The 13602-nt window shown below is 34.4% G+C and overlaps 1 long non-coding RNA gene across 1 annotated transcript; it reads right to left on the bottom strand.

Annotated features, from left to right (window-relative positions):
- Positions 1–2792: 2792 nt before the first annotated feature.
- Positions 2793–4021, bottom strand: LOC133821195 (uncharacterized). The gene is made up of 4 exons (XR_009887368.1): positions 3785–4021; positions 3349–3693; positions 3162–3266; positions 2793–3083 (listed from the first exon to the last, which is right to left on the bottom strand). It is a non-coding gene; the product is annotated as an uncharacterized LOC133821195 (long non-coding RNA).
- Between the last annotated feature and the right edge of the window lie 9581 nt (positions 4022–13602).

Here is a 13602-nt window from a genome sequence, read left to right as displayed (position 1 = left end):
TCATTAAGTCCCCAATATGTAGGTGCATAACATGATAAAACTAATCCCACTTGTGAAGAAATATTAATTTACATTATCTAATAATTAATTACATAACAGGTCGCTTTGTTTTGTGGGCCAATTAAGTTAATAATAATAGAGCGTGGAGAACCCAAAAAGCTTCGAAATAGACATACATTGCTTACGCAAAATGTTCAGTTAGGTTCAAAGATGAATATGATGATGATAGGCTCAAAGTATACTATTATTCTTACACATTAATGTTATTGCCGGTGTCATGTTATCGGCAATTAAAGTATACGATGTCATGACCAAATTCTGTTTTTTCTTCTTTTTTTGGGTGCGAGATAAGGTTATGGTTTTAGGGATCAAATAGTTAATTAACGTAAGTCTAAATATAATGTGCTAAATAAATATCAACTCCGTTAACTAATTCGTTTTAAGATCATGGTGTGACTCATTCAGGGATCAGTAAAGCCCATTTTCTAATAAAATTGATTAAAAAAAAGTGAGAAGAAAGAGCTAAGATTTTGATTAACTAAGGTAAGATTAGCGGTTAATGTAGTAGCTAAATTAATTAGCAATTAAAGATGTGGACGTTTCATGATTGTGACACTACTGTTGAAAGAATTTGAAAGAAATTGATCATATGAGTCAGGCCACGTCTACTGGTTGTGGAGTTTGGCAGCACACTGTAACGTTCTTTTATTAGGATGGTACTAGGAATTATGTGATAGTGACAAATCATACTCATAATAAATTATACATGATTAATATTTTATCACAATTATCCAATCGATTATCTCATCCATTTCCAAACAACCTGAGAAAAAAAGAGAAGAAAAAAAGAAGACTACTATACTACTATTCCCACAAAAAAGCTAGCCTTATCATTATTTCTTTAAAGATAAAAAAATACCCTTTAAAGAGTTTGTTTTTTTTAGTATCCTTTAGGTCGATTGATACAGTGAGTTTACAGTTTTCATATTATTGGAAAAAATTGAAAATAATAATTTGATATAGCCTGGAAACTTACATTATTATATTTGGTTGGGTACTAAAATTTTATTTATGATTCCTGAAAATATCATTTTATGTATTTGGTTGTAAATATGAATTTGTTAATTTTTTATATTTTCATATATTTTATCAAAATAATAAATAATATAATTATAAATAGTAAATGGCATTTTAAAAAATTATCAAATTTTTCTTTAGATTATAATTTATAAACAATTTTACTCATGAAATATATTTTTTTTAATAAAATACAATTATTAAATACTAGAATCAAGTATAATTTTTAAAAATACAAAAATACTCTTATTTTATTTTAATAATATTTAATTTGTTATTTTAAACTAAAATAATGATATAAATACTTTACATATCAATTTTTTTAAATAAACAAACATGATTTTTCATTATATAGTTTGGATATATGTATATTTATTTTTATATTATAAGCTTCAAAAATAAAATAAGTCATTAATTAAAAAGTTATTAATTTAAGATTTATTTTTTAAAATATAATAATAATTTTGAAGTGTTTTACATTTATGCGTATCTGAAAATCAAGTGGGTTTCACGTGAACCTAAAATCAAGAAAAGTTAAATTTTCTGGAGTACAATTTCTCTGTTTAAAAATATTCAAATACAGTATCAAATATGAGAAAGTGTTCAGATTCTCATTTTTGTTCTCAGATTCTTGTATACCAAATGATCCCTTAAAAAATTTGATTGAATTAAAATATATATTAATTAATCATCATGAGAACTTATTCATGTAGCTACACTTGGCGAGAACGCAGAGCTTTGTGGACATTTAAACTCATGAGGTAACAATAATGGTGTACATATATTTGTTTCAAAAACATAATTAAGAAACTGAATAGCTTTTTAATCACTGCTCCCACATATATTTTATATAAATATGGTTAGTGGATTATGACCTTAATATATAAATATAATTAATTAGAGCATACGCACAAACTAAAATGCGTGCAAGTTTAGTGTTATTTTATGGAGTATGATGACATAAATATATATAAACTGATCCACATAATAGACCGCCAAATTAGAAGTTGTAATTAAGAAATACTTATATATATATATGTATACATATCATATGTACGTATAATAGACCGCCAATATTAAAAGTTGTAATTAAGAAATACATATATATATATATATCATATGTAGGAATAAATAGGGATGCTCAATACACTACAAAAAACAAGGCCTATACCGAGAACAAATGTCATCGGTATAAGCCCAAATGTTCTCAGTATAGCCTCTACCGAGACTATGTGTTCGGTATAAAGTCCTCGGTACAGACGCGTCGGTAGAACAAAACTTCTACCGACGACAATCAAGATGTCCTCGGTATAGGTTGTACCGAGGACAATGTCCTCGGTATAGAGGGAAAAATGTCCTCGGCACAACCAACCCCAATTTGTCATCTTAATGGTATATACCGAGGACAATGTCCTCGGTGTAGACTAAACTATAATTTTTTTTATATTTGTAATATTTATTCCCTTATTTATTTATTTTATTTGAATTAAATATAAAAAAATATAATAAAATTAAAACACTTATATTAAACATATAAATAAAAACATAAGATTGTATATTTGCTGAATCAAAATAAAGAGTTGTCTTAAACATGATAATGTAATAGTCCATTGTAATAAAATTCATACATAAGTCCTACTGAGTCGCTGCTCCAACATCGGGATCATCGGGTGGTGGTGGGGCACATTGAGATCATCGGGTGGTGGTGGGGCACATTGAGATCCCGGGGTGATACAATGAGTCCGGACATGCTCCTCTAACTGTCGAAGACGCTCTCTCATATCAGACAACTCTTCATCTCTAGTTTGTGAAGGACGAAAATCAAATGGAGTTCGGTTCCTTATGTTAAGGATACATCCATATCCTTTCTGGTGGCCCCGTCGTTTTCCGAAGACAGTTTGTACCAAAGATATGTCTTCATCTTCAGGCGCACTCGAAACTGGTGTGGAACTCTCAGTATCAGTTGTCTGTGTCTGCTGTGTGTCGCGATATGCACGCAATTCCTCCTATGATACAATGTATAATGTAATTAAAATTTTGAAACAATTAAAATTTTGAAAAATGTTTAAAAAAACTTAATGTACCCAAGTATTTTTGGCTGTCTCTGTCACCCACCCTGTGCCTGATTTATGGTGAGTATCCATCCAGCTATCCGGGATGAGCTCAAGTTGCCCAGTCTCTAAATTGCGCTGTCACGTACATATATTTTTATAAAATTAATAATTAAACGTAAATAAGAAAAACAAACTAAAAAATAATCAATTAACTAACTTTTTTATAGCGCAGGGCTGGGATTGACTGAGAACCTCCATAGCTAAGCTCTTTCAGTTTCTTCCTATTTTCCTTGTTGACCACATAACGTTTCTGCAAAAAGTTATCGTTAGTAATATATTTAATTAAGATAGTTAAGTTTAGCAAGAAATTAATACCGTAATTTCTAGGCGTCGGAAAAATTCAATGTCTTTTTGCCACTGCGTATCCGTGCAACCACCATAACGATTTTGTGGCCCATTAATCGTTAAATGCTCTTTAATATCGTACTTCCAGTCAGAATACTTTTTAGCACACGAAGTATCAATGCCTCTCAAGATCCCAGGCATATGCCCTTCTCCATATCTAGTACGCCCAATATCAAACAAATCATTCTAATATACAAACATTTATTAGTAAATATGATATATAACATAAAAATACATAAACTACTTACTTCCAAATGTGCAAGTATTCTTTCTTTCGAGGCATTTGGTACTTTTGACCATTGAGGACAGTCCGGATCTGTGTACTGTCGAACAAGTAATCCGAGCTCTCTTGAGAAATTTGAGTTGTACTCTCCGATCTCTTTATATGTTCTCCCCCGTACATCCCACTCGTGAGGGAGAGGACGCCCCAACTGTTCCCTTTTTTCCCGCGTGTTCAATCCTTTATGGCGTCCACGTTTGTTTGGAGGCGCCATTGTATGCAAATTCAATATTTTAAAATTAATATGGATTAATTGTTAAAATTTAAGGAGTATATCAATGTGTAAAGTATTACCTTGTTCACAATCAGCTGGGATATCTGACGGTCCACGTGGAGGATCGCATCCTCCACCATCACCCCTGTGAGATCGAGCAATAACATCAGCCATATCTGTCAAATTAATCGATATTAAAATTACATTTATCGGTTAAAAATGACTATATAAAATTATTTATTGTTAAAAATAATTACTTCAACATATTATAAAATTACCACTTAATTATCACTATAATAATCTTCACTATCATCATCAGTTTCTATGTGTTCATCTTCCTCTTCATCATCTTCATATTCAACTTCCTCCTCCTCCTCCTCCACTTCCTCTTCCCCCTCCTCCTCTTCTTCTTCCATTTCCTCCTCCCTCTCCTCCTCAATTGCAAATTATCTATCTCAACAAATTGTAATGGAGCCCCCGTACGTTCAAAGCTGATTTGTGGCAACGGTCCAAGATCAACGAATAATTGGAAATTAGAGGAACTAGTGTCGTGCATAACATCTACTTCTACATCCTCCGCTTGTTCTTCAACTAATGGGATGTCCCACACATTTCTGTGATGCACTTCTTAGACGACTTTCCAATGAGATTTATTTTTAAGGTCTTCAATGTAGAAAACTTGGTTAGCCTGAGTTGCTAAGATAAATTTATCATCTTTGAAGGCCTCCGAACTGGTTTTGATACTCGTTATGTTTTGCTCGAACTTTAATCCTGAAGACCGATTAGTGTCAAACCATTTGCACTTAAATAATACAACAGAACAACCAGAAAGATATGACATCACTAAAACTTCTTCCAACTGGCCGTAATAAGTACTATTTTCGACACCCGCTACAGAGACTCCACTATTTTGAGTTTTGCGATTCTTGTCCTTGTCATAACACAAAAATCTTACTCCATTTACAACACACCCAGGGTACGACGCAACACGAGTTGAAGAACCGTTTGCTAAAGAGATTAATTCTTCATGTACTTCCAAGGATCCTGTTTGTCAAAGATGATAAATCTTATTATAAAACCAATTAGGAAATTCCTCTCTATGTAATTGGCCTAGGTTTTCAACACCTCTAGTCTGTAGAATTTCCCTATGCTCTCTGCAACAAACAAAAACAACCAATTTAAGAGCTACTAATAAGTGCTATAATAAACATGCAATGAAATGATGAACTACTTTAATTACTTACCGAAGATATGGCAATATCTCATTGCAGTTGTTTAGAATATACCAATCCGCTATTTTCTTCACTTCAACTTCCAAAATTGTCAAGGATTTCTTACCAATTGGACGACCCTTAGATCGAAAGACCGACATCATTTTAAGTGATGGACCAACATCTACATTTTGGTCTGGACGATTGAACTTTGTCTCAGCACCTTTCAAGTACATGGAGCAAAATGTTAATGCCTCATCAACCACATATCCTTCTGCTATTGACCCCTCTGGACGTGCTTTATTACGGACATAATTCTTCAATTTTTTCATATACCTTTCAAAATGATACATCAACCTCATGTGAACCGGTCCTCCAAGTATTGCTTCTTCCAGTAAATGTATTAGTAGATGGACCATGATATCGAAAAAAGCAGGTGGGAAAATATTTTCTAACTTGCAAACAATCTCAACAATTGAAGTTTTGACTTTTTCTAAATCTGAGACTTTTAGAGTTCTCGCACAAATGAGCTTGAAGAAAGTGCATAACTCAATAATAGTTGTGTTATATTATTTTATAATATAATGTAATATTATATTATTTTATAATATAATGTTTTAGATTAAATAAATGTGACATAGAGTGTCACATATTGTAACATATAATAGAGAGTTACATTATTTGGATATATGTGAAATATCCAAACATGTAACATATTTGGTGTTACAAATTCATCACAAATTTGTAACTCCTAAATATCACCCATTATTGTGTAGATTTGTTGTTACACAATATTGAGATGAATTTCTTAAAGCCATATGAGAAATGGCTGATAGAGATGTGATTTTAACTCCCATATTGTGTATGGAAGTTACAAAATCAAGTGGGAATAAATTGGAACGTTTTGGAAAAAAACTGAAAAATGTGTTGCTGAAATTGACTGAGGGCCGCGGTGCCTGGAACTAGTGCCGCGGCCCTAATGCCTGACAGCTTCTATAATTTCAGTTTTTTATCCAACTTTGAACGATTCCAACAGCTTAGTAACTCCCAATTCTATATTTTAATTCCATAAAACACCAAATTAATCATTGGTAACAGCCATGGGGTTGGTGGAATTTGAAATTCAAAGGGTATCTCTAAACTCTATAAATAGGAGCCTAATGCTCACTTGTAAGACACACCATTTTTCTATCCACTAGAGCACTTGGCTAGAAACACCTTGAGGCTTGATTATTCCAGAAAGCATTTCCAAAATCTGAGAGAGATCCCTTAGTGCTTGAGTTAGGGGGAAATAAGCTTTTAGACAAAGGTTTCAAACCTTGTTCAAGTTGGTGATCCCCAATCCTCTTCACTTAGGTTGTGTAAGTGAGAGTTTGTTTGAGGTTTATGTTCTTCCTTTTATTCTATTGTTCTTCTTCTTATTCTCTTGTTTTATTTACTTGTATATTTTGTTTAAGAGTTGTAATCTCTTCATTTGGTCCAAACACTTTATTTTATTTGTAACTTTTGTTTTGAGTTGTACTTTACTATTCTCTTCTTCTTCATCATCTTCTTCATTTCCTTTGTTTTATTTGTATTTTCAGTTATAGAGTTGTAACACTTTATTTAATCAATTTTGTCCATTGTAATATTTTGCATAGAGTTGTAACATTATCTTACCATTTCCATTGAGGCAATATTATTTTTCCTAACATTCAAAAGCTTATCCCTTTTTGTTTCAATGGAAGGGGAGACAATCAAAATCATGAACCAAGACCTAGTGAGATTGGATAGGTTTGATGGATCCAATTTTACTAGGTGGCAAGACAAGGTGAGGTTTCTTTTAACCACTCTAAAAATCTCCTACATCCTTGAGTCTTCCTTGGCACCTCTAGCCGAGCCATCCGACAAAGACACTCCCGAGGAGGTGGAGAAGAGAAGGAAGAGGGAGGAGGACAATCTTCTTTGTAGGGGTCATATCGTCAATGCCCTATCCGATAGGCTCTATGACCTCTACACCGAGACCAAATCGGCAAAGGAGATATGGGATGCACTTGAGAAAAAGTTTAAGGCGGAAGAGGAAGGTACCAAAAAGTTTTTGATATCTCAATACTTCGATTTCAAATTTTTTGGTGATAAACCTATTCTTCCTCAAATTCATGAATTGCAAATTATTGTTAATAAATTGAAAGTGTTAAAGATTGAGCTTCCCGAGGCCTTTCAAGTTGGTGCTATAGTGGCTAAATTACCACCAACTTGGAAGAGCTATAGGAAAAGAATCCTTCATAAAAATGAGGATTATTCTTTGGAGGAGATCCAAAAGCATATTCGAATCGAAGAGGAATCGATATGTAGAGATAAACTTGTGGAGGGGTCTAATGGAGAGACTTCCAAAGCAAATGCGGTGTCACAACCAAAACATCCCAAAAACAAAGGGAAAAAGGGTAATGAGAAACCTTTGGGTCCAAAAACCAACCCAAACAAGTTTAAGGGCGAGAAAGGTCCTTGCTTTGTGTGTGGGAAAAATGGTCACTATGCTAGAGAGTGTAGACATAGAAAAGACCAACAAGGACCTAAGGTGAACGCAACTCAAGAGGAAAACATAGTTGCTACCCTTAGTGAGGTGAATGCGGTCCAAGGCAAGGTGAAAGGGTGGTGGTATGACACATGTGCCACCGTCCATGTCACCTATGACAAATCATTGTTCAAGACCTTTGAAGAGTCAAAGGGCAACCATGAGATACAAATGGGCAATGAGGGCAAATCCAAGGTACTTGGCAAAGGTACTATTGATGTCTACTTCACCTCCGGCAAGAAAGTTACATTAGTGAATGTACTTTATGTTCCCGAAATGAGTAGAAACTTGGTAAGTGGTGATTTGCTTGGCAAGCCCGGCATTAAAGCCATTTTTGAGTCCGGTAAACTTATACTTACCAAATCAAATGTATTTTTGGAAAAGGGGTACTCTTGTGAGGGTATGGTTAAATTGTGCACCAATGATGTAACTTTCAATGTTATCAATAAAAATGTTAATTCCGCCTATATTGTTGAGTATGATTCTTTATTTTTGTGGCATCTTAGACTATCGCATATAGGTTTTTCAACCATGAAAAGAGTAGTAAAATGTGGTATGATTGCATGCAATATTAAAAACTATGGTAAATGTGAAACATGTGTTAAGGCAAAAATGATTAAGAAACCATTTCCTAGTGTAGAAAGATCATCTAATTTACTAGATTTAATCCATAGTGATCTTTGTGAATTAAATGGTGTTTTAACTAGAGGTGGTAAAAGGTATTTTCTTACTTTTATAGATGATTTTAGTAGATATACCTATGTGTTTCTTTTAAAGCATAAAGATGAGACTTTTGATGCTTTTAAATTGTATAAATTAGAAGTTGAAAACCAACTAAATAAAAAGATTAAGGTGCTAAGAAGTGATAGAGGAGGAGAGTACTTCTCTAATGAATTCAATACATTTTGTGAAGAAAATGGTATAATTCATGAGTGCACTGCACCTTATACACCACAACACAATGGTGTTGCCGAAAGGAAAAATAGGACTTATCTAGAGATGATAAATTCTATGTTGGTGTTTTCTAAGTTGAACTTCAACTTATGGGGTGAAGCGCTTTTAACCGCTTGTCGCATTCTTAATCGAATACCGATGAAGAAAAATGAGATATCTCCATATGAGTTATGGAAAGGAAGAAAACCCAACATAGGGTACTTCAAAGTGTGGGGGTGTCTTGCATATTGCAAGAAAACCGAACCTAATAGAACAAAGTTAGGCTCAAGAGCCATAAAGTGTGCTTTTGTTGGTTATGCCAACAATAGTAAAGCTTATAGGCTATTAGACTTAGAGTCTAATATTGTGATTGAATCTAGAGAAGTTGAATTCTTTGAGAATATGTTATGTGACAACAATTCTTAAGCTTCAACATCTCTAAAGGAGAATTTGCTATATGAGAATAATTCTCAAGCTTCTACATCCAAAGTTGATTCTCAAGAGGAGAATTCTCAAAAGGATGTAAAGCAACCCTTTGAACCTAGAAGAAGTCAAAGGCTTAAAAATCATAAAAGTCTAGTAGTGGATGAGATAGATTCTCAACGAATTTCATTCTACATGGTAGAAGGAAATAGAGAGGAAGTCATTAGGAAAATTCCTATTGTACTTCTCGTTGAGGATGATCCTAAGACTTATAGAGAAGCTATGCAATCGAGAGATAGTGCATTTTGGAAAGAAGCCATCAATGATGAGATGAATTCCATTCTTTCCAATAACACTTGGGAATTGGTAGACCTCCCACCGGGGTCTAAGCCAATTGGGTGTAAGTGGGTATTTAGGAGAAAATATCACACTGATGGCACTATCCAAACCTTAAAGCTAGATTAGTAGCTAAAGGGTTTAGGCAAAAAGAGGGTATCGATTATTTCGATACCTATGCGCCTGTTGCAAGAACAACTTCTATAAGAATTTTGTTCGCCTTAGCTTCTATACACAACTTGTATGTTCATCAAATGGATGTCAAAACGGCATTCCTTAATGGTGACCTCAATGAGGAGGTCTATATGGAACAACCCGAAGGGTTTGTCCTACCAAAATATGAACATAAAGTTTGTAGACTTGTAAAATCCTTATATGGATTGAAACAAGCTCCTAAGCAATGGCATGAGAAATTTGATCAAGCCATCATGTCTAATGGGTTTAGACATAACAATGGAGACAGGTGTTTGTATTCCAAAACTTGTAAGGGATATGTGATCATTGTTTGCTTATATGTGGATGACATGCTTATTTTAAGTAATAGCATGAAAGGGATAGAAGAAACGAAGAGGTTTCTATCATCAACCTTCATGATGAAAGATCTTGGAGAAGTTGATACCATACTCAGTATCAAAGTAAAGAAACATAGTGGGGGTTTTGCGTTAGGGCAAGCCCACTATGTTGAGAAAGTATTGAACAAATTTAACCATCTCAAGGTTAAAGATGCCAATACTCCATTCGATCATAGTGTAAAACTAGAGAAGAATGAAGGAAGAGTGGTGGCTCAATTGGAGTACGCTAGTGCTATAGGGAGTCTAATGTACGCTGCCCAGTGTACTAGACCTGATATAGCATTTGCGGTAAGTAAACTTAGTAGGTTTACAAGTAATCCAAGTGTGGATCACTGGAAGGCAATTGGAAGAGTCCTTGGTTATCTCAAGAAAACCAAAGGACTAAGCCTTCACTACTCCAAATTTCCTTCGATATTAGAAGGATATACAGATGCAAGTTGGATATCCAATATTGGGGACAACTTGTCCACAACTGGTTGGGTATTTACACTTGGTGGAGGTGCAATTTCTTGGGGTTCCAAGAAACAAACCTGTATATCTCATTCCACTATGGAAGCAGAGTTCATAGCTCTAGCTGCTACTGGCAAAGAGGCCGAATGGTTAAGGGATCTGTTGATAGAGATTCCCCTAATCAAAGATAATGTATCTACTATATCGATACATTGTGATAGCCAAGCAACATTGGCTAGAGCATACAGCGGAGTGTATAATGGGAAGTCTAGACATATTAGTCTAAGACATGGATATGTAAGAGAATTGATTCAAAGAGGAGTCATCTCAATATCCTATGTGAGAACAAGTGAAAATCTGGCGGATCCTTTCACTAAGCCACTAACGAGGGATTTTGTGGCTGCATCATCTCGAGGGATGGGACTTAAACTCCCTAAAGAGATTCACGATTGATGGCAACCTATCTTAACACTAGTTATTCAACTAGTGTTAGGTTCAATAGGTAATAACAAGTCAATCAAGTGAATATTAGTTGTACTCAAAACAAGTCCCATCTGAGATATTGAGTACTTGTGTGTTACCAAGTGGAGGGTTAAAACCGAAAGGTTTTTTAATAGAATTCAGTCTTGTAAAGACAAGTATTTTTGGTAACAAAATACTGTAAGAATTCTACCTATATGGACCTAGGGGTGGTGCCGCCTCTCATGAGAATTGGGAGTATTCTCAAGAACGTCCATGAATGGAAAGTGCACATGGCCATTAACGATGCAAAGCAAGACATAGAGGTCTCAAGTGAACATCGCAAAGGTGTGTGTATTATCACCGATTTTCCATCATGAAAAGATGGTTCAATGCCTAGTGCAACCAAATTTTCGACAAATTTTGTGATAATTACACTATAGTAAAGTTCAAGTTGAAAAACACTTTACTTTATGCATCAATGTAATGACTCCTATAAGAGAGAGTTCTTATTTAATCAAGTGGGGGATATGTTTTATTTTTAAATATAATGATTGATTAAATAAGTGTTACAATAGATGACTATTTAATCTAGTGGGGGAATGTTATATTATTTTATAATATAATGTAATATTATATTATTTTATAATATAATGTTTTAGATTAAATAAATGTGACATAGAGTGTCACATATTGTAACATATAATAGAGAGTTACATTATTTGGATATATGTGAAATATCCAAACATGTAACATATTTAGTGTTACAAATTCATCACAAATTTGTAACTCCTAAATATCACCCATTATTGTGTAGATTTGTTGTTACACAATATTGAGATGAATTTCTTAAAGCCATATGAGAAATGGCTGATAGAGATGTGATTTTAACTCCCATATTGTGTATGGAAGTTACAAAATCAAGTGGGAATAAATTGGAACGTTTTGGAAAAAAACTGAAAAATGTGTTGCTGAAATTGACTGAGGGCCGCGGCGCCTGGAACTAGCGCCGCGGCCCTAATGCCTGACAGCTTCTATAATTTCAGTATTTTATCCAACTTTGAACGATTCCAACAGCTTAGTAACTCCCAACTCTCTATTTTAATTCCATAAAACACCCAATTAATCATTGGTAACAGCCATGGGGTTGGTGGAATTTGAAATTCAAAGGGTGTCTCTAAACTCTATAAATAGGAGCCTAATGCTCACTTGTAAGACACACCATTTTTCTATCCACTAGAGCACTTGGCTAGAAACACCTTGAGGCTTGATTATTCCAGAAAGCATTTCCAAAATCTGAGAGAGATCCCTTAGTGCTTGAGTTAGGGGGAAATAAGCTTTTGGACAAAGGTTTCAAACCTTGTTCAAGTTGGTGATCCCCAATCCTCTTCACTTAGGTTGTGTAAGTGAGAGTTTGTTTGTGGTTTATGTTCTTCCTTTTATTCTATTGTTATTCTTCTTATTCTCTTGTTTTATTTACTTGTATATTTTGTTTAAGAGTTGTAATCTCTTCATTTGGTCCAAACACTTTATTTTATTTGTAACTTTTGTTTTGAGTTGTACTTTACTATTCTCTTCTTCTTCATCATCTTCTTCATTTTCTTTGTTTTATTTGTATTTTCAGTTATAGAGTTGTAACACTTTATTTAATCAATTTTGTCCATTGTAATATTTTGCATAGAGTTGTAACATTATCTTACCATTTCCATTGAGGTAATATTATTTTTCCTAACAAGTTGTACTCATCGATTTCTCTAGGAATGCATGCACACCAACTGGCAAAAGGCGTTGCATAATGATGTGACAATCATGCGATTTCAAACCAGTGATCTTATTGTCATTATCAATCACATTTTTCCTTAGGTTAGATCCAAAACCATCTGGAAACTTCACTGATTTAAGAAATCGACAAAACTTTTGGCGATCTTCAACAGTGAAAGTGAATTTGGCCGCAAGCTTTTGTATCCGACCATTCAACTTCCTCAGCTGTAACTCTGGTCTCATCTTCATCTTCTCCAAGTCTACTCTGGCACTAACTGTGTCTTTGGTCTTATTCTCCAACCCAACTATTATGCCTACTAAACTGTCGCACACATTTTTCTCAACCTGCATAACATCTAGATTGTGCCGCAACATTATGTTGGCCCAATATGGGAGCTCAAAAAATATACTTTTTTTCCGCCAACCTACTTGCTCTTTTGTACGCTTTCTTTTTTGGCCGCCATAACTGACATGCTTACCAGGAAGAGAATCGGGTATGAAACTCATTTGTGTGAACATTTCTTGCATGGTTAATGGCTTTGATGGTAATCTTTTTTCAATGACACCATATGTCTTCTTGTCCCTTCTAATGGCATGTTTGATTGGTAAAAAATGTCTATGACCATAAAAAGCAACCTTCTTTTGTAAACGAATAGATGGTGTTGCCACATTGCAAATAGAGCAAGCATGATAACCTTGGGCAGTCCATCCAGAAAGGCTACTCCTTGCAGGGGAATCGTTTATAGTCCACATCAAAGCTGCCCGAAGAATGAAGAAACTGCCATCGACTGCATCTCGAGTCTGTACACCGGTCACCCATAATTATTTTAACTCATCAATCAATGGTCTTAAGAAAACATCAAAATCTTTTCC

This window comes from Humulus lupulus, chromosome 3 (assembly GCF_963169125.1).
Source record: "Humulus lupulus chromosome 3, drHumLupu1.1, whole genome shotgun sequence".
Taxonomy (NCBI): Eukaryota; Viridiplantae; Streptophyta; class Magnoliopsida; order Rosales; family Cannabaceae; genus Humulus; species Humulus lupulus.
Note: the sequence above shows the minus strand (reverse complement) of the source record. Positions and strands in the feature narration are given on the sequence as shown.